Below are 20,627 nucleotides of genomic sequence, written 5' to 3' on the forward strand. Positions count from 1 at the left end.
GAATTCCAAGAAGATACTGAAGGTACTCTTGACTAAAGTTAATCTTGGGACGTCCAGCATGACCTGTGCCCATTTGTACCAGAAGATTTGATTGGAGATTTTGGGCATGCTCCTTTTCATCCCTGATCAACCTACACAGTTCAGACAGTGTGTCCATTATACACACTGGAATGCCAATATTGCTTGAAACGGCACTGCAGAAAACAAGGTCTTGAGTGCACACAAATTCCATACGGTCCAAATCTAATGGTCTGTGATTTAAAATGTGGAGCAGTCGAGAATGTAGCCTCTCAAGAATGTTGTGTCGCAGTAAAATCTATCAAACAGAAAAGATAAGACATTAGTTTAACATACAACTCTTTTACAGTACACTATATCAATTTTGACTTTCTAAACATACTAAAGGCATGGTAAAATTCTAATATTAGAGCCCACTTAAGTTAATTACTAATAAAAAAAGAAAAAAAATATGTTCATTGAAATGTTTTTCTGCACCAACTACCGGTAACTGTGCAGCTAATGAAAGATGTAAATTATTAGCCCACTGTTTTAATTGCAGACTGCCTCTGGTACAGATCCAGGACCTGGCAGACCCACAATCACGGTCCAAGTATGACAGTAAACAGAATCGAATGGAATAGAGTAGCTAAAACTGAAAAACTTTATTTAGTCCTCGAAGCCCACTATCCTGCATGTTTTAAATGTGTCACTCTTCCAACACACCTGATTCAAATGATCAACTTATCATCAAGAACTTCAAAAGCCTAATAACAACCCACTCATTTGAATCATGAGTGTTTGAGGGGGGGAGACATTTACAACATGTAGTATAAGAGTACCAGGACCAGCGTTGGAAAATGCTGTATTTGCCATATTTTAAGATGTAACGGAGGTTTGACTTAACAATTACACCAAATTCACAAAGAATGCTATACAATCGAACATATTTGTGACTTCTAAGATCATGAATGGCAGAGCTAACGGCTAGAGGCAAATAGCCCTGTTCACTTGCATTACTAATTACCAAATTAATAGCCTTTCCATAACTTCACATTTGTATTTCATTATATATGTTACATTGTATTTGTTTTTAAAATCTGAACGTCACTTACCCACGGATTATCTGTGGCCCCAAACATCTGATCCGTCTCGCTATTAGCAGCCACCGCCATCTTTCCTGCCCTGGTGAAACTCGCGCGCACTCAGTAGAAGTAGAGCAAGCGAACCAACGGCAGCCGGAGTGAGGCAGCCTGTGAGCCAGCGGTCAGGGCACGCAAACCCAAGCGTTACGGATACGAATCCTGACACGCATTTGTGGATTTCTCACGGAACAAGTGTAGCAAAATCCACGTGTGTAGAGAGAACCAATCCAGAAGCTGCTTGACTCGTAACCAGCGATTTGTCTGTATTTCTGGGTCTTGTAGCTGAAATACTCCAGGCATTCATGTCTCTCTGTGGATACAGATCGGTCTGCACATGTGCAGATCTTAGCACGCATTTACAGATTGGTCTACACATTTGCAACTTTAAATACAGATTTGTGGAATTTTTTTACACATTTGCAAACCGGGTTACACACAAGTTGTTTTACACATTTGCAGATTCTTGTACAGACACAGAAATCTCATCACACATTTGTGGATTTATTTACACATTTGTGAATCCAACTGTGCACACACAAATTAAGATACGGATACACGACTCTCTGTATGCATTTGTGACTTTCAACACGGATTTGTAGATAATATTGCTACAATAATAGCCCCATAGGTTTGACTTTGGCCAACAGGCGAAGCTGAAAGAAACTTGTGCTGACCACAGTCTATTTGGTTATTGAGTATAAAATTATTGTCCAAAATTGCTGCAAGATTCCTGACAGCATGGGTGACATGGATGGTCAGAGGTTTGAAATCTGGAGCTGAGTTCGTTAAGCTGTAGGCACAAGAGGATGAATTCAGTCTCTGGCTGATTTAGACAGAGGATGTTTTTGTGAAAGTAATGTCATGCAGACACATTTGGATGAACTGTGTGTCTGGTCTGGAGAGTTGTATGGATGGATGGATGGATGGATGGATAGAAAGGCTAAGATAACAAATAAAATAAAGCAGCAAAACACACATACAAATCTATTTACCAGATAATAAACAAACTATACAAATCTATGTACATGTACTAATCAACAGAGCAAGAGAGAATGAGTTAGAGGAATAGACTATAGGAGTATATACATTTTAATAAGGATGTGCAAAATCAAATGTAAGAAAAAATATGTACAAATCAAAATATAATTTAAAAAGTAGAATAAAATGTGTTGTATAGAAGCAGCAGGTAGAGCCTGGTGTCTAAGCCGAGCTGACTTATTGATCAGCGGGATTGACAGGTTTCTTGTATTGGTCCGTACACCAGCGGAGCATCTCAGTCTGGTAGAGAAGGAGTTCCACAGTCTGACCAGTGTGGTGAAGAGGATGGTCGGGATTCTCCAGAACCTAAGGGCAGCATGTACAATGAAAATAGAACCAGGCCCATAATGGAACCCTGTGGCACACCAGGGGACAGTGGAGCTGAAGAAGTGGAGAGATCGTTGATCATTATGGAGAAAGTTCTGTCTCCTAGGTATGACCTGAACCACTGCAGCATGGGTCCTGATTTTTAGCATCCAAGGACAGCAGGAGGTCTTTCTGCACTTTTAACAGTGCAGACTTGGTGACTGGTGCACTCTGAAACCAGATTGGAGTTTCTCAAAAATATGGTTTTGATCCAAAAATGACTATAGTTGTGTGAAGACAAGCTTTTCTGGAACCTTAGAGAGAAAAGACAGATGGGAAACTGGTCTGAAATTTGAGAGAACTGATTGGTGAAGATTTGGTTTTTGATTAGTGGCCTGGTGGTATGCCACGAACGTAGCTAAAGTAAGCCAGGCTGTATCAAGAAAGCCTCGCTTGAATTAACACCATCTCTGAATTAAGGCTCAAGCCGTTCCACTAATACATTTCAGCTGCATCTACTTGAGCCTAATTCAAGCGAGGCTTACATAGCCTGGCCAACGTAAGAAGCCCTGACGAGTGGATGGTGGAAAAGAGGAGCTGCAGAAAAAGAGAGCAAGCCGAGAGCTGTCATTTTCTCTGCAGCTGAACAAAGAATGCTGATGAAGATCAGTGACGTGTGGTGAGGTTCATGGCTGGTGAGACACTGACTCCTCTGGAGTCTAAGGTATTCATTAGTTTAATGAATACCATGTTCCTTTTCATTTAATTTCGTGTTCAGTACTTGTATAGTTGCGTTTCTTTAGTTACATTGGTGCTGAAAGATTTATTGATTATTCAAGACAATCAAAGTAGTGATATGATAACAAGTTTTATTTATTTATTTTTTACTTTTATGCCAGAATGAGGACGGGAGTGCAGCATTCTACCAGGTGGAACTTTCTTTTGGAAGTCTGTATCAGACCTATGAGACACAGCTAAGCTAAGCTTGAATGTTAGTCTGCCCCCGAGCAGGCTAGTTCTGGTGCACAAGTTACCATGGTTACTCAGCGGGCATTCACATAAGCCACATTGATGGAACGGAACTCTCTCTTAAATGAGCCAGACTTATCAAGATAAGCCTAGCTTTCCCTTAATCCATCTTCGTGGAATACCCCCCTGGAGGCTGGATAGGCTCAGTGAGCATAACAAGCCAGTTACCGGTAAGCAGGTTAACCAGCCTCCCCATCTCATTCCACATCACTGAATCCATTCAGTTCTTCATCCTCTGAGTCATTTCTGAGCCGCCTGCTGCTCTTCTACCCTTTGCAGCTGCATGTTTTACTACCTGCAGTGTGGAATCTGCAGAGCAGGAGTTTCTTCTTGGAGCATTGTGTTTGTGTTCAGTCTTTCTTAGCTGCTTTTAACCCTTTATAGGACACTCATTGAAATGCTTTGAAATGAAAAGTTTTAATCTTAAAGTGTTTTCTGGTGTGTAAAAAGACCTACAATCTGTCATTACGTTTTAAAAAAATTTTGTCTAATGTTGAAAATGAAATGAAACAAAGTGATTTAAAATAAATCACTCGCCCTATTCTAGTAAAAAATAAAAAAATAAAAAATAAAATGAGTATATAGAACAAAATGCTGAAAAAACCTCAAAGTTTAATAAACATACTTTTAAAACATCACAGAACATTGTAAAACATTTATTAACAAAACAGTACATTAAATACATTTAAATACCTTGAAAATACTTAAAATATAATGAAATGTTAATAGAAAGATAGATAAGACAGTATGAACATATAAATAACAAATATATTACAAATATACATTAATATTGTAAATGATAATTAAATATGTCTGAAAATATATCTATATTATATAACATATATATATATTTAATAGAAAAATGTATGAGATAGTGTTAAATAAATAAATATAACATTACAAATATACATCAGCATGATAAATCATAAATTACATACACACACACACACACACACACACACACACATATATATATATATATATATATATATATATTATAAAATATATGATATAGTATAAAATATTTAAATAAAAATTACAACTATACATTAGTATAAGTCATATATTCTACTATATAACAAATCATTTAATTTAGAAATAAATTTAATTATCTGTAATATAGTAGAAAATAGAAAATAACAATAGAAAATTAAATCATTTAGAATATTTCTATATTCTATGTACAACATTCTAGAACAGGGTGCTTGTGTTGGGGCAGGGATACAATACAAATGTGCAGGACTGCGGACCCCAATAACACACCTGTCGTAAAACGTTAGCATCACATTAGCTTGTTGCTTTTGGCTTATGGTACCTAAATTTAGGCAGAGGTGGACTTTGCAAATCCCACAGAGCACATTGGACCTCATAATGTTGTCCCTCTGGCTGCACTGCTTGCAGGCTTGCCGGGTTGTCCACACAGGGACGTTGAACAAGGAGTGGTCATACTGCACGGACTCAATGGGGGTGTGGCAGCGATATCCCCTGAAAAAAAAAGCAACATGCTAATGTGATGCTAACGTTTTACAACAGGTCTGTAATTGGGGTCCGCAGTCCTGCACATTTGTATTGTATCCCTGCCCCAACACAAGCACCCTGTTCTAGAATGTTGTACATAGAATATAGAAATATTCTAAATGATTTAATTTTCTATTGTTATTTTCTATTTTCCACTATATTACAAATAATTAAATTTATTTCTAAGTTAAATGATTGGGATGATTGGGAATGATTGGGAATGTCAGCAGTGGTTCTCAGACTCTCGGAGCTTCTTCCTGAGCAAGACATGGCTGGCCTTTGGCTGGAGGCATACGGAACACCTTAATCCAGAAGCTTTTCAGTGACTGTCTGCCCACTCTAAGCTCCTTTCAGTCCTGCCTGTAGATCAGCCAGGCATTCGTAATAGCAAGGCTGGATATCCCACCTCTTAGACGTCATGTAGGTGTGGTAGAGATGCACCAACATGTCACTCTTATTAATGCCACCCATGTTGGTGTTGTAGCTCTTGATAACAGCTCACAGGTTCTGTCAGGGAGCTCAGCCTCCTGCAGTCTTCTGCAGTTCCCTGATCTGCCACAGCTGGTCCTGATCAGCTCATCTTCATCAGGACCTATTGGATTCACCTGTCCCACAATAGATATAAGGAGCCTTCCTGCTCTTAGTGATTGTGGGATCTTAACCAACGCACTCTATGGACTCACCCCTTCTCTGCTCCACGCGCCTCATCTCCCAACCGACTCTTCCAGGTCTGTTTACACCCTGGTCTTTCCTGGTATTGTGCTTCTCAATACAAAGGGGTAAACTGCCTATGTCTCAGCTGAGTCTGCGTTACAGGTTCCCTCATTGTGGACTTGCTGGAGAACCTAAGACAAGACATTGTTTCCCTATTTGAGTGTTGCAGCATCTCAAAACATAAGAATAAAATATATTTAAAAAATCAACTGAATAGAAATGTATAAAAATAAATAGCTAAGTAATAACAGCTACAGAGATAGCATCTACAGGAACAACAAAAACATGGAAAACAATCACCTGTACACAGAGGACATGGGTTCCACCCTCATGTCAGCAGAGTGAGAACTTTGTTTTCCTTCCATCTCAGTACCATGATCCCATTGTAACTGGTGACATAGTGACAGTTGCCACGAGGGACAGCCTTTCTCTCCATCTCTGTGATGGACTTGAGGGGAGGATGCCCAATTCTATTGTCCCTTGCAGTTTTGGTGTACCTGCAGTGGGTTTTCAGGTACCGAACAAGCTCCATGCTGGTGAAAAAGATGTCAGCAAAGATGGCTATGGCGGCGGAGGGCGACATAGGACTGGCCAGGACGGAGACAATCTGGCTGGTGGCCCCCATGGCTCTCTGTTAGGGCATCAGAGGGACACCGTGGTGCTCCAGCGTGGTTTTGTTCTGGTACAGGACCATGTCATGGACAAATCCATCCTAGAGGCCCTGGCAAACAACTTAAAACCCCACTTGTCAGGTTTGTGTTTTATGTACTGCCTCAGGTTCCCAGCTGTCTTTCCTTTGTAGGCAACCTCATCCACTAATTGCTTTGAGGTCTGCTGCTCAATCCTGAAGGCAGCACTGAGGAATGTGAACAATGGCCGGATCTTGAAGATGCGGTCAGTGGTGCCAGAGGCGATGGTGTTGTCGTTAAAGTGGACAAGCCTTCTGAGGAACCTGAACCTTTATTTGACAAGGTTGGCAACTTGAGGGATCCTGGTGTTCATAGTCCAGTAGTCATCAATAGATGGCAGCTCCACAACACCCATGTAGCTAAGAATGCCCACAAATGTCATAATCTTGTCATCATTGGTGGTGAAGGTTGTATTTATGGCCTTCTGGGTGGCATGTAGGTTAGTGTGATATATGCCTTATAAATTGTGGGCTGAATTGTGGGTAAAGTACCCAAAAGCATTTTTAATAAAACTGGGGCCAGAGTCCCGGTACTCAGGCAGAGCAGCATTGCTCAGGTCAGTTTTTCTCCAGGTGGTGGGTCTGGGTGTCAGCTTGTGGGGTTTGTTGGGGCACTGTGGTGCAGCCTGCTCATCTTTGTCTTCATCATCATCATCATTATTATCCCCAAGCACCTCCACTGCAGGTTGCATGCGCTTCCTCTTGGCTGGAAGACCCATGTGTCTTGTGATGGGAGTGTTATGGCCAACTGGGAGACAATCAGGATTAATTACTGAATTATCTTCCTCCTCTTCATCATCGTCATTGATGTCCGGATGGGCTGAAACAACAGCAACCATGTAATAATTTAGAGATCTGCAAATGAAAAGGTAAATAATTCTATTAATATTGATATTATAATGTTTAATATATTATATATATAAGTAATATAATATATATATTATATTACTATAACTATAATCATGAATGATAATAAACTGTATACTTTAAATGCTTTAATAATAATGATATCATAAATGACATATATTAAAATAATGTTAAAAATAGTAGTACAATCTGGATATAAAATAACAAATGTTACAAAACTTTATACAAAATCTATCCAAAACCCGTCTTAGTCACTGTTTGTAGCTATATAACTTATGCAAGTGGGTTATATTTCTTAGTAAATCATTGTGAAATGTCTTATAAGCATTTGGCAAGATTGTGATATATTATCTGAAGTTATAATGTTTTTTTTATATATAAAAATTCAGAGAAGTATAGTTTACTAGACGAACAGGGCATATGACTAAAAACAATGGTCTACTTTTACCTGTTTAGGGCGTCTGATCAAATATGATTACTGTTTTTCACGCAATAATTTCACAGAAATTAATTAAGTCTGACACAAACAACATAAACGCAGTTATGCAGCCCTACTTTTCAACAATGTAATGTGAGAGTTTCATGAACTTACCATGGTTCGTTTTAAAGATCAACAGTAAAAGTGGAGGGGATCGAGCAGCAGAACCGGCGTTTTCAGCTTCCGGAAAACTAAAGTTTCATGCTGATTGGTCAGATCACACAATGGCGCGAACTGTGACAAGCTTGATCCCCAATGACTGCCCCGGCCAGACCACGTTATTCTATAAGCGTGCGAAAAGCCACGGTGACATCATTTAGGAGGGCTGCGGAAGTGATCAAAAACTGTCACTTGCCTGATAAAGGGTTAAATTAATGCTTTAGTTAATGTTGTAGTTATTTCAGTGTTACAGAAACAGCAAATACTGTAGTTATCACAAACCTAAAGCACCCTCTCGTGGCTATAGACAGTAACGTTTACTCCGTCTTCACGTCAATGAATTTATGATATAACATTTGTAAAAAATGGTAAATTATTTATATAAGTCGCACCTGACTATAAGTCACAAGACCAGGCAAACTATAAAAAAAATGTGTGACTTATAGTCCAGAAAATACAGTAGGAATGTAGATGTGGTGAAGATGACTTGCTAGGGTTTCCAGGTCTGAAAAAGAGAAAATATCCACTAAGCAACAGTTGTCTGGACCAGAACGATCCACCCGGTACTAGAAGGTGGTCCGAGTGAAGAGGACGACGCAGTACCAGAAGGCAGTCCTGATGAAGAGGACGACCCGGTACTAGAAGGCGGTGGGTGTTTTTAGATAAATAACACCGAGGTTTCTTACCGTGTCTCAGACTGTGGACTGAGACATTTCACTAGGAAAAAGGAAAAAATCCAGAAGGTTTTATGTGAGACCACCAGCTGAGAGTCATGGAATGTATGAACTCTTGCAGGGAACCTCAACAGAAATTAGCTTCTTAAGGCCCATTTCTGCTCCAGTATAAACGTAAACAGCGAGGATTTCTCTCAAAAGTGCTCTCAAACATGCCTGTTCTCTAAATGGTTCAACAACAGCTTTAAATTTACTTTGGGTATGCTTTTCTTTTGGCTTTTGAAGGACCATTTCTGCTCTCATACATACATAAACAGCGACGTCCATTTCAAACATTGTCTTACGTCACCGTCCTCATACTGCCATACGTGCTTTATGTTGCCATGGTAGATAAGTCATTTCTTCCACTAGAGGGCAGTGCTGAGTTCAGAATTCAGTCCCACAAGCCAACGCCAGTTTCAGACACTGTTTAGCAGCGGTAATGTGTCGCTATGAAGATGTTTCCAACCGCCCAACACGCCCTAAACACTCATATACAGTCTTTCATCAAAACTTGCACATTTTCTACAGGTCACAGGTTTTCTACTGGTCACATGTCAGCTATGCTCCTGTGATTTCCGGTGGTATCGCTCCATCCTCTGCATCAAGCAACGGATAGCTAAGATCCCTGAAAACGGACCAAATCCTGCATACAACCGACGCAGAAGACAGACAAAGCTGTCCGTCTGCGTATCCATCTTCTGTATCCAGCATTCGTGGGCCTTTGGACATGGCTCACTGAAGCTCTTTTTAGACCCAACATTAATGTCTTCATTTGTCTATGAAAGTGGTGGCATTTAGTTATTTCATGTTAATTTTCATCACACTTCATCCAGACACGTCAGTGGCAGAGACAGTTGTACTGAGGCCCTTCTTCACGCAAGACTGGACAGAAAATCCAGTGAGGTGTAGGATAATAGTCCTCCCGAAACAAGAAGTCGTATGGAGATGGAAGCAGCTGAGAATCTCACAATTCTACGTGCTAAAGGATGATATTTCAGCAGCAGTGTTATTTGGAGAAAAACCTGATATTTGACTTCCCTTGAGAGAGCATTTCTATCAGATAATCTCAACTCAACTTTATTTATATAGCCCTTTAAAACAACCACAGCTGAAACAAAGTGCTGTACATAAATGGACAAAGCAACACATAAAGTACAAAAATCAACCAGGAAATCAATAATATCATAAAATATAATAAAATAATTGTTCATTGTTTTTAAAACAGTTTTAAAAAAATAAGCAATTTTAAAAGAATAAACAAATTATAAACAAATAAAACCAATAAATAAAACAAACCACTGCACACTAAAACAGGAACAGTCTCATACTGGGCTGAAAGCCAAAGAATAAAAATGGGTTTTAAGATGAGTTTTAAAAATAGACAATGCAGAAGCTTGTCTAATGTGGAGAGGGAGCTCATTCCACAGTTTTGGACCAGCGACTGAAAAAGCACGGTCCCCCCGAGCTTCCGTTTGGACCTCGGTACGTCCAGGAGCAGCAGGTCAGCTGACCTGAGGCACCGAGCAGGAGCGTAGGGGTGGAGTAGCTCCGAGAGGTAAGGAGGTGCCAGACCATTTAAAGATTTAAAAACAAATAAAAGAATCTTAAAATGAACTCTGTAGTGAACTGGCAGCCAGTGAAGGGAGGCCAGGATGGGGGTTATGTGCTCCCTCTTACGTACTCCAGCTAGGAGGCGTGCAGCTGCATTTTGCACCTACTGGAGACATGCGAGGGAGGACTGGCTAACTCCAAAATAAAGAGAATTACAATAATCCAGCCGAGATGTAATGAAGGCATGGATTACTGTTTCAAAGTGTTGTTTTTTAAGAAAAGGTTTGACCTTAGTAAGCTGCCTGATGTGGAAAAAGCTGGACTGCACTACAGAGCTGATTTGACTATCCAGTTTAAAATCGCTGTCCATCTTGAAACCCAGGTTTCAGACTGTTGGCTTTAAAAAACCTGCCAAAGGACCCAAATCAATGGTGCAGGGTTCACAAAAATAATCTCACAACACTCTATAAGTCCTTCCACACCCAGTTTCCTCAGAAAAACCTCCTCCTTCATTTTAAACTGGCGGTTATGTGATGAAGTTGGTCAATAAGGGACATTTTTAAATAAAATATCCTTCCTCTTCTTCTCTTAATTCTTTTTCTTTTTCTTCTTTTGAGTCGACACAGTGCTGTAGACAGACCCTGTTTCTGTTCACTAAGACACAACTCTGGTTCCAACATTAAATCCTTATAACAAAAGTCAACTTTTAAAAATGGATGGAGGGATGATGGATGGATGGATGGATGGATGGATGGATGGATGGATGGATGGATGGATGGATGGATGGATGGATAGATAGATAGATAGATAGATAGATAGATAGATAGATAGATAGATAGATAGATAGATCAGGTCACCACTGGCCTCCATGTTTCCTGCCTCAGTTCAATTTTGCCTCATGGATTTCCTTATTGGAGTGAAATCTAGTTAAATCTAAGCCAGCGGGGATCAGCAGACAGGTGAGGAGTTGAAGTTTCCAACCTGGAGCTGCTGCACTGATCAGTCTGGCTGACCAGCAGCTGCTTTGGGAATTCTGTCCTTAAATCGGTCACAGAATTCCCCAAACACTGAAGGGAAAAGACAGCGGCAGGATTTCCTTAAAAATATTTCTTACTAAGTTAGAAGAAATGTTTTGGGACAGATAGGTAAATTATCTAAATCATAACCCAAGACTTCAACTCACATTTCACTCATTTCCAGATTTAAACTCACCGGGAAAAATGAAAAGATTAAAAATATCTTGCTCTCTCCAGCAGGTTGCAGGTAATCTTGTAATTTTAAATGGCAGGTATTTACCTTTCCAGCCTTCCCATCAGCTGCATCCAAGATCCTCTTCAACACGCTCTCCCCTCCGCTGATGGCTTCTTTCCTCGTGTGTGGAGTCAGAGGCTGCTCGGCAGCACCGCTGCGACTGCTGCCTCCTAGACAAGCTCTCACAGAGTCATTACAGACTGAGCAGCGTCACTCTCTCTCACAGGAAACAGCACCGCAGCCTTCACAATAAAACACCACAACCTGCTTTTAAAGTGGTGGGAAGGAAAAAACCAGCTTCAGTCAAGCAGATTTTTATCACAGTAGCTCTGATAACACACCATCCATCCATCCATCCATCCATCCATCCGTCCATCCCTCTATTTATCCATCCATCCATCATCTATCCATCCATCCATCCATCCATCCATCCTTCTATCCCTCTATCCATCCATCCATCCATCCATCCATCCATCCATCCATCCATCCATCCATCATCCATCCCTACATTCATCAATCCTTCCATCCATCCATCCATCCATCCATCCATCCCTCTATCCATCCATCCATCCCTCTATTTATCCATCCATCCATCCATTCATCCATTCATCCAGCCATCCATCCAATCCTACCACAGATTTGAACATCATAAGTGGTAGTTTTTCAGCAGGACCTGGTTCTTGTGGTCTGGGTCCCCAAAAAGCAATGGATTTTCCCTTTTTGTACAGGACAGATCAGAAGCTAACTTCATCAAGGTCAGGCTGCGTCTCTGAACATTTCTTCCATCCAGGCTCAGAGACAGAGTTGAAAAACTAAACGGCCTGATTTTATTTTCCTTTTTTAAATGACGGCGTGTCATTTCAGACTGTACATGGTCGTGCGCTCATAATTCTCTTCAGCCCAGATGTGCAAAGACAGGTAAGCGAGCTCACGCAAGTGCGCACGCTCCAACCAGCGGACAGAGAGAGAGAGAGAGAGAGAGAGAGAGCATGTGTCTAAAAATGTGTGGCATAAATATCAGGTAATAACCAGGCTAACTAACCTGCTGCTAAAAAGAAAAAAAAATCATCTGTCTATCATATATATCATCGGTCTACACTGATGCTTAAGTGATCTGTATATGGTCACACAGAATAATAAGACTAACAGGGACAGATTTATTCGGGGGGGTGCATATTCTGGCAGGGCAGTCTGCCAGAATATGCACTCCCCATGTCCCTGTTAGTCTCAGCACTTTGATCTTTTCAGAGTATGCTCATACCATGATCAGCAATAACTGTTGTGAATTTGGGGGCTGCAAGTGATTTGGAGTCAGATATAGAAAGGGGTGCACATCCTGGCAGACCCGGCACCCCCTATATGCACCCCCTCAGTAAATCTGTCCCTGTTGGTCCTGGTCCTATTATTTCTTCCATTTCTTCTGCTTTTCACAGCAGGGGTGCTTTTTTCGGCAAAACACCGATCCTGGTCCTGGTCCTGGTTCGCAGGCTCCGCATTCTCCTTCCTGACGGCAGCAGGCTGAAGAAGCTGTGTGGCAGGTGGGTGGGATCTCTCTACATGCAGAGGGCTTAACGGGTGAAGAGAGGTGGAGATGTGTGCAGGGAGGGGAGAGAGGCACCAACTATCTTCTCAGCTGTTCTCACAATGCGTTGGAGGGTCTTCCTGCACCACACGGTGATGCCGCTGGTCCGGACGCTCTCCATGGTGCCTCTGTAGAAGTGAACATGATGGGGGCAGGTCTCTAGCTTTCCTCAGGTTGCGGAGGAAGTAGAGGTGCTGGTTGGCTTTCTTGTCCAGTGATGTGGTGTTGATGATCTAGGAGAGGTCCTCTGTGACTTGTACACCCAGGAAATTGGTGCTGCTCACTTTCTACACCGTAGCAACATTGATGGTCAGAGGTGCATGCTGGGGGCTGTTCTCCTGAAGTCCACAACCATCTCCTTTATCTTCTCCACGTTCAGAGAGAGATTGTTGTGTTCGCACCACAAGGCCAGGCGGTTCACCTCGCTCCTGTAGTCTGTAGTCCTTGTTGCTGATGAGACCCACCATAGCCATGTCATCTGCAAACTTGATGAGGAGGTTGGAGCTCTGCGACGGTATGCAGTTGTGGGTCAGCAGAGTGAAGAGGAGGGGGCTCAGCATACATACTTGAGGGACCCCGTGTTCAGTGTGGTGTTGCCGGATGTGTTCCTACCGACCTGCCAAAAAAAGAGGAAAATAAACAGTTCCTGGGACCAGGAATGTAGTTGGAGGTGAAGGAGCTGTGAATTAACATCTATAACGGGAAGGTGGTCTGAAATGCAAGTGTGCAGTACTTTTGAGATAAACATTGGAAAACTATGTGAAATTATGAGATTCAGTGTGTGACCATGTTTGTGTGTAGGGGTAATCACGGATAGATAGGTCCAGTTGATTGGATGGACAACAAGCATCAGAGAGACATGATAACTAAAACAACATTACATGAATAATCTTGATCAGCAAATGATAAAGATCCAAAGAAAGATAAGTTGGTTGGTTTGGATCCTGGTGTGATAGTAGGGAGATCGGTTCTGGTCTACTGTCTGGTGGTGGTGGTAGACTGGGTCCTGGTGCAGTAATATGGGGATCGGTTCTGGTCTACTGTTTGGTGGCGGTGATAGACTGGATCCTGGTGTGGTAGTAGGAGTATCGGTTCTGGTCTACTGTCTAGTGATGGTGGTAGACTGGATCCTGGTGTGGTAGTAGAGGGATCGGTTCTGGTCTGGTGATGGTGGTAGACTGGATCCTGGTGTGGTAGTAGAGGGATCGGTTCTGGTCTGGTGATGGAGGTAGACTCTTCCCTGGTGTGGTAGTAGTGGGATCGGTTCTGGTCTGGTGATGGTGGTTAATTGGATCCTGGTGCAGTAGTAGTGGAATCGGTTCTGGTCTACTGTCTGGTGGCGGTGATAGACTGGATCCTGGTGCAGTAGTAAGAGGATCGGTTCTGGTCTACTGTCTGGTGGTGGTGATAAACTCGATCCTGGTGTGGTAGTAGGGGGATCGGTTCTGGTCTACAGTCTGGTGATGGTGGTAGACTGGATCCTGGTGTGGTAGTAGGGGGATTAGTTGTGGTCTGGTGATGGTGGTAGACTGGATCCCGGTGTGGTAGTGGTGGGATCGGTTCTGGTCTACTGTCTGGTGGTGGTGGTAGACCGTATTCTGGTGTGGTAGTAGGGGGATCAGTTGTCATCTGGTGGCAGTGGTAGACTGGATCCTGGTGCGGTAGTAGGGGGATTGGTTCTGGTCTGGTAATGTGGTAGACTGGATCCTGATGCGGTAGTAGGGGGATCAGTTCTGGTCTAGTGTCTGGTGGTGGTGATAGACTGGATCCTGGTGTGGTAGTAGGGGGATCGGTTGTGGTCTGGTAATGGTGGTAGACAGGATCCTGGTGTGGTAGTAGGGGGATCGGTTGTGGTCTGGTAATGGTGGTAGACCGTATCCTGGTGTGGTAGTAGGGGGATCAGTTGTCATCTGGTGGCAGTGGTAGACTGGATCCTGGTGCGGTAGTAGGGGGATTGGTTCTGGTCTGGTAATGTGGTAGACTGGATCCTGATGCGGTAGTAGGGGGATCAGTTCTGGTCTAGTGTCTGGTGGTGGTGATAGACTGGATCCTGGTGTGGTAGTAGGGGGATCGGTTGTGGTCTGGTAATGGTGGTAGACAGGATCCTGGTGCAGTAGTAGGGGGATCAGTTGTGGTCTGGTAATGGTGGTAGACTGGATCCTGGTGTGGTAGTAGGGGGATCGGTTGTGGTCTGGTAATGGTGGTAGACAGGATCCTGGTGTGGTAGTAGGGGGATTGGGTCTGGTCTGTCGATGGTGGTAGACTGGGTTTTTCTTGGGTTTCTGGTGAATAAATCTGAATGTCGAGTTGATAGAACTTAATAAACAATCTTGGTTCTATAATTATCTTGTTTTCAAGTTAAATGGCTCAACAGCAGATTTCTATCACTAACAAAAGAATTTAGTGGGTTTTTTGTTAAAAATGCTTTAGACCAACTACAGTCATAATACACTTTTCAGAGTTCAGCTTCTCAGCAGATCTGACCAGTCTTCCTGCAAAGGCTCAGCTACAAGGTTCTCTTGTAGCCGAGTCCAGTTCTGGCTGATTATTTGGTCTTTTGTACTTCTGGAAGAAGAGAGAAGGACTTAAACGTAAAAGAATCAACACATTTTTACTTCCTTGTGCTTATCTTCCTTATTATTATTATTATTATTATTATTATTATTATTATTATTATTATTATTATTATTATATTATTATCATTATTATTATCATTATTATTAATATTGTTGTTGTTGTTGTTATTACTCCAATAAAGTTCACAGTATTTTTAATTTTTTATAGCTGATATAGTCTGATAACATAAGAACAAAGTCAGCTATCAACATAATTAAGAATATTGATGTTCTATTCTGTCACATGCATAGTCAAGTCACTGCTGCCATCTGGTGGTTTAAAGAAGCAACTTCAAATAATCATTTCCAAGCCACTTACATAAAATACAGATATTATGAATCTGTTTTGTTTATTTCTATAAAGTTATTTTAATTAATATCTTAAGTTTGATAATGTTCCTCGAGCTATACATGGCTAGTAAACAGTTATAATGAGGGAACTGTGTGATGGAAACGGCAACTTTAACATGAAGTGAAAAGATTTAATGAAGACACTTTCAGACATAATTTTCTTTTTGGTTAAACAAAATCATTCAAGTTTAAATAGGAAATTTGAAGGAAATCCAACATATTTCATGTGTTGACTCATTTTTTTAAATTAAAAAATACATTACAGGCAGAAACACTTAGTACCTTTTTCTTCATCACCATGCTACTGCAGTGTGGTTCTTCATCATCTTCTTGAAAACTGGATGGACTTAACTGGAAAAGATTTGATCTAGAACCAGGGTTCTAGACCATCACCATACCATCAAAACCCCAATCCATCCCCATACCATCAGAACCCTCCCACCCACCAGCAGGTGTTGTTCAGAGGAGCACAGGGTTCTGCTAGGCTGGTGAGGGGTCAGCATGTCACATAGATAAAGAGGTGCGAGGCTGTGGATCAAACAGAAAACAGGCAGTAGGATTTTGAACTGAATTCTGAATGGATTTTTGTTGTTGTTGTTGTCCTGTCCAGCATGGTGGCAGCAGAATTATGGTCTGGCTACTGTGTTGTCTTGAACACACGTGCTTTGCCAATTGGAGCTTTATGGGTATAAGGCTCCTCTTGATAATCTGATTATTTATTTATTTGTTTGTTTGTTTATTATTTAGAATTATGATATTTATGTAATCTTGGAGTTTGCATGTTCTCCCGTGTATGCATGAGTTCTCTCGGGGTTCTCCAGCTTCCTCCCACTGTTCATAGACATGCATGTTAGGTTGATTGGTCACTCAAATTTCTTTCTAGGAGTGAGTGCGAGTATGAATAGTTGTTTGTCTTTCTGTGCCTGCCTCCAACGCATGGATAATGTCGCCGTCTGGGTAACGTCTGACTAGCATTATGGAGAAGTAGGCTACTTTGCCACCACATATTTGGACTTTGGTTTTGCTTAAATGTCTGGTTTCTTTTCAGATAAACATTTCAACAATATATTGTGTTCATTTGTGTGTATTTTCTCTCTAATGTGTTTATATATGTTTTATATTACACTAATTTTCTAAACTTTTGCTTCACCTTTTTTGTTTGTTTTTTACGTCTTGTCTTATTTTGTATGAATATTTAATTCAAATAAATTTTAAAAAATTGCTATTAAAAGCATTTTTTTTTCAGTGGCTAGTAAACCATGTGGTCCAGTCACTTGAAACCACAGCTGAAGGGAAGGAGACAGCCAGGTCTTGATCGGATGGATTGTTTCCATTCAGCTGTGGTTTGAGGTGACTGGGTCAAATCAGTCATTATTAAATTTAAATTAAAGGATCAAGCAATCCAAAATATTTGGCACCTGAATAACAAACAAAAATACATGTTAATAGTATCTGTTTATGTCAGAGTTCCATTTCTCTTTGGAGACACTGACATATCAACATTTTATTGAGCATTTTGTTTTACATCTTTTGAGGATTCCAGTCTTACAAAAAAGACAGTCATTTGTTGATTGTCCATAATACAGATGCTCCAGAGTGAACTGCCCAATACCTAACTTAAAACTGATTTCTCCTCGGTCAATGAAGTCATTTATATCCAGCTTCTTTACAGGCAATGCCTCACAAATCCTAGCAAACATAACAGTCAGTCAGTAAGCTATAAATATACTTAAGAGTTATAAAATGAGAAAACAGGGTACCTTTTTATAAAATGGTTTTACAAAAAGCATTGCTAACCCCAGCTAAGGTTAGCTAACGTTACGTTATTAGCCTGGGTGTTACAGTCTGGACTGCTCTTTAACAGCCTGTTCCTGTCACATTACTTCTCATCTCTGAATCATTATGTTTACCGAGTTGCTAATTAGCAAAGATTAAAAAAGACTTAGAGTTACAGATTTGATGTTTTTGCAGAACTGAGTCTCTGACTGATCCGTGGCTGTTTCTCCACCGGCTGCAGGACCAGAAGCTGATGTTGGCAGCTGCACACAGGAACCACCTGCTTCTTGCTTCAGCATTCCATGTTTAAACCCCATCATATTGCTGGGATGATGATCCTCTGTTCCACATACAACCACATTTTTTGTAGCTGCAGCAAAAGTAAAGCCCCGGCTGTTCAGAGTGATAAAAAACACCATTACTTTCCTCCTATTGGAAAACTGATGAACTCATTGTCCGGACAAGCTAGAATTTGTTCAGCCTCTGCAAAAGTAAACATTAACCATGTTGATGATACATGTCCAAAATTAATCAAAACATTGACAGTCGAAAACAGACAGGCCACTCCACCTGAAAACCAGCTACTCTCCACAATGCAGCACCTAGCATAACTCCCTCTTCTTATGAAAATGACGTGATATCAGGGGAAAAAAACGTTTTTAAAACACTTTGCTAAAAAAAAAGTCCTCTCTTTAGTAAAATTTGTGCCTTCATGTCTTTTGAATAATTTTTTAATACCGACTGACTTTTCAAAATAGTGATTTTTAGACATATTAGGCTACATGTGCAGTTCCAAAGAAGTTTAACCTGCAACATTTTGAGGTGGCGTGAGGTGAGACACGTTCAGAATCTTCTTCTGGAAGGCAGAAGTGAAAAAAGACCATGGTAGGGGTGTGAGACGTCCTTGATGATGTTTCTGCCCCGTGACACACAGCGCTGAGGGGCAATGTCCTGCACAGAAGGAAGGGAGCTCCAGTTGATTTTCTCAGCTGTCCTCACCACTCTCCTCACATTCCTCCAGCCAACAGCAGTGCATCCTTCACACCACACAGAGATGAGGATCCTCTCTACAGTACTCCTGTAGAACATAGTGAGGATAGGCGGGGGCAGGTGGGCTCTCTTCATCTGTCTTAGGAAGTGCAGGCGCTGCTGTGCCCTCTTAATCAGAGACGCAGAATTCACCAACCAGGTAAGATCATCTGTGATGTGCACCCCCAAAAACATGGTGCTGCTGACCACCTCCATGACTGACTTGTTGATGAGGAGAGGAGCATGGTTGGGCTGGATCTTCCTAAAGTCCATGATGATTTCTTTGGTCTTCTCAACATTCAACAACTTCACAATATGATTAGTGGCAAACCTGGGTACACAGTCATGTGTCATCAGAGTGAACAGCAGGGGGCTCAGGACTCAGCCCTGGGGAGAGACCGTGCTGAGGGTGATGACGCTGGAGGTGTTCTTGCTGACCCGCACAGACTGTGGTCTTTCAGTGAGGAAGTCCAACAGCTAGTTGCACGGGGGAGTGCTGAAGCCCAGGAGTCCCGGTTTGCCTTCTAGATGCTGTGGGATGACTGTATTAAAAGCTGAACTAAAGTCCAGGAACAACATCTGCACATACGTGTTCTTCTCCTCCAGGTGTCAGGCTCAGATGAAGAGCAGAACAGATGCCATCCTCTGTAGAGCGGTTTGGCCGGTAGGCAAACTGGAATGGGTCAAATGTAGGGGAGGAGTTAAGCGGTCCTTCACCAGTCTCTCGAAGCACTTCATCATGATGGGAGTGCAACAGGGCGGTAATCATTTAGTGAGGTGATATGAGATTTTTTGGGCACTGGATTGATGGTTGCAGCCTTAAAGCACAATGGGACTTTTGCTTGGCTCAGTGAGGTGTTGAAAATGTCCATTAGGACACAAGCCAGCTGATCTGCACATTCCCTGAGCAGTCTTCCAGGAATGTTGTCCGGGGCCGGGGCCTTGCAGGTCTTAACTCTTTTCAGGGTTCTCCGCTCCTCAGCTGAGGCAAGCACAGTTCTCAGTCCATCCTGAAGTAGTTCTCACATCATCCTGAGTAGTTCTCAATCTATCCTGAATAGTTCTCGGTCCATCCTAAATAATTCTCAGTCCAAAAAATATATTGGTGCATGACATGAACAGTGGGAGAATTTGGGGTGCAACAAACATCCATTTTGATGATACAGTTATAGGAAAAACTTAGTTTCACAATTATCATTAGTTTGGATGTAAAAAAATCACATTTGTATATATTGTATTTTCCCTTTTTAACAACAACAACAATAATAATAATAATAATAATAATATATTTTATTTATCAGCACTTCCAATTAAAGAATACACTTTACAAGACTACTGTGAGCTTTGTAAATTATGAGGGGGATCTTAAAAGTGGAAATGCTGCTGTATGGAGCCAGTGAAGGCGTCGCAGGATGAGTGTAACGCATTTCTCTGAGTAACTTACACTTTGACTTTAAAAGAAGTCTTTTATGTCTACATTTTTATTTAGAACAGACGGCCAACATACAGCAGCATATCAACAAGGACTCCTGACCACAGACTAGCTTACCTGTGTGCAAGCAAGGTGGAGTGACAGCGGGGACAGCCAATCACACAAGACATGGCAGAGCCAATGGAGGAGCTTGTAGGGTCTGAACTAAGGTAAACAGGCTTCAGCTTTAGTGGCTGTTTTCCGCTTGGTCCTAGTGCTTGACGTGTCTGTGTTTATTACAGCGAAACATCGTATTTGGGCAGTAAAAAGTGCAGGGGACCAAAACAACCTTTTGAAAAAGGGCAGGGAACATGTCCCCTGTGTCCCCCCATAAAATTACATCCGT

At 41.6% G+C, this 20,627-nt stretch overlaps 1 protein-coding gene across 1 annotated transcript in view; it reads right to left on the minus strand.

Annotated features, from left to right (window-relative positions):
- trhr2 (thyrotropin releasing hormone receptor 2) overlaps nt 1-11,584 on the minus strand; it is a 73,333-nt gene extending 61,749 nt beyond the window's left edge. The window contains exon 1 of the mRNA XM_041996106.1: nt 11,503-11,584. The gene's annotated coding sequence lies outside the window, so the exon portion shown is untranslated. The remainder of the gene's footprint in view (nt 1-11,502) is intronic.
- Nucleotides 11,585-20,627: the final 9,043 nt, after the last annotated feature.

This window comes from Melanotaenia boesemani, chromosome 10, assembly GCF_017639745.1.
Source record: "Melanotaenia boesemani isolate fMelBoe1 chromosome 10, fMelBoe1.pri, whole genome shotgun sequence".
Taxonomy (NCBI): Eukaryota; Metazoa; Chordata; class Actinopteri; order Atheriniformes; family Melanotaeniidae; genus Melanotaenia; species Melanotaenia boesemani.